Raw genomic sequence first — 2,148 nt, 5'->3', positions numbered from 1 at the left:
TGGGCATATATCGTGAGAAAAACATAATTCAAAAAGATACACGTACCACAGTGTTCTTTGCAGCACTATTTACAATAGCCAGGACATGGAAGCAACCTAAATATTCATCGACAGATGATGAATAGATAAATAAGATGTGGTACATATATACAATGGAATATTACTGAGTCATAAAAAGGAACAAATCTGGGGCATTTGTAGTGATGTGGATGAACTTAGAGTCTGTCATACAGAGTGAAGTAAGTCAGAAAGAGAAAAACAAATATCATATATTAACACATATATGTGGAATCTAGAAAAATGGTACTTATGAACCTATTTGCAGGGTAGGAAAAGAGACACAGACGTAGAGAACGGACTTGTGGACACAGGGTGGGAATGGGAGGGTGGGACGAATTGAGAGAGTAGCACTGACATATATATACTACCATGTTTAAAATACATAGCTAGTGGGAAGCTGCAGTATAGCATAGGGAGCTCAGCTCGGTGCTCTGTGATGTCCTAAAGGGGTGGGATGGGGCGGGGGTCAGAGGGAGGCTCAAGAAGGAGGGGATATATGTATACATATAGCTGATTCACTTTGTTCTACAGCAGAAATTAACACAACATTGCAAAGCAATTATACTCCAAGAAAAAAACTGGTTTTGTTTGAAGGCGTTATGTTTGTGGTGATTTGGGACAGCAGCCATAGGAAACTGATACACCAGGAGACTGACCAGTCAGGAGGGCCTTCACCGGGGAGGTTCAGAGAACTGATGCCAGCTCCCTACAGGCAGCACAGAGGGATGTGAATGCCCAGCCTCCAAGAAATGTTTGCCAGACGACCATGTGAATAGATGAGTCAACAAACAAGTCAGCAACCCTCATCACCATCGTCACCACGGTTTTTTGTTTTTTGAGCACTTACGGTATACAAAGACACTTACTGGCAGGAACTTGTTTTATTTCTTTAAGCCTCACAGCAAACTTAACAGTTACACAATATTTCCGGCTTTGTACACACGTGGAAACCATGGCTCAGAGGAATCGTCTGACTTGATCAATCATTCAGGGGAGGAGAGGCAAAGGCAGGATTTGAACCCAGACAGGTCTGAGTCCAGAACCTGCATGCATGTACTGCAGTGTGCATTTGTTAAACAGATGAATGTACTCACACAGGCATCCACAACCCTGCAGCTGAGATGTCCTTCCCCAGGGACCCTCCTCCAAGGAGGTGGTGGCACTGACATCTCTGGGAAGGAATCTTTGAGGAGTCCTTGAGCCTGGGCATGCAGGGATGGGGACAAAGAATCCACATCTGAGAGGTTGAAGCCACCCAGACTATCACCTAGGTATTCAGGACTATTCACCCATTTTCTTTCACGGAAGAACTTCCCAAGAGTGGTCTTTACAATGGTGCCACCGTGACAGATTTTAATTACATGGAAATGCTCAGGTCTTGCCCAGCCTATAAGGACCTGCTACAACATTCCCCATGTGAAGTCTTTCAGCCTCTACTTGCATGCTTCTAGCGATGGGGAGCTCACTACCATATTCAACTCATGATTAATCGTAATATATCAAAACTCTTATGAGTAATCATGATAACATCCCTCCATTGGTCCAAATTCTGACCTCTAGAGCTACAAAGTCTTTCCCTGACCACCTTGTCTAAAGTCTCACCCAGACCCTTGCTCACCCAGTTCCATGTTCACTTTTTTTCTGCCTCTATGAGAGCAGAGGCCTTGATCCTTTTGCTTGCTGTGCATCGCTTGTGCTCGGCACCAGTGTGGCCACAAAGCAGGCTCTCAATAAATATTTGCCGAAAGAGTGAATGAGTGAATGAAGCTGGTGCCAACGAGACACGTCTGCTTGGTGCTTTGAGCTGGAAAACAAAGCAAGGGCAGGAGCTGGTGCCACATTCATCCCCAAATGTCCAGCACCACCCTGTGCCCAGCTCTTGCAGAGGCTGTGTGGCATTTCTCAGCTGCAAGGAGGACTCCCTCCTGCTGCAAAATTGGTCTAGTGACTGTCATGCCCCACTGGCCTCCGTGGTCTCCCGGCCTGGGTGTCAGCCAGCTCAGGTAACACCATGACAGGCTGCTGATCCCAAGTGGCCACAGAAGCAGCTGCGCAGGGCTGTAAGGAAGTGTTCAGGTGGGGCCAGAC

This window comes from Lipotes vexillifer, unplaced genomic scaffold (assembly GCF_000442215.2).
Source record: "Lipotes vexillifer unplaced genomic scaffold, Lipotes_vexillifer_v1.1 scaffold469, whole genome shotgun sequence".
NCBI classification, from domain to species: domain Eukaryota; kingdom Metazoa; phylum Chordata; class Mammalia; order Artiodactyla; family Lipotidae; genus Lipotes; species Lipotes vexillifer.
Note: the sequence above shows the minus strand (reverse complement) of the source record.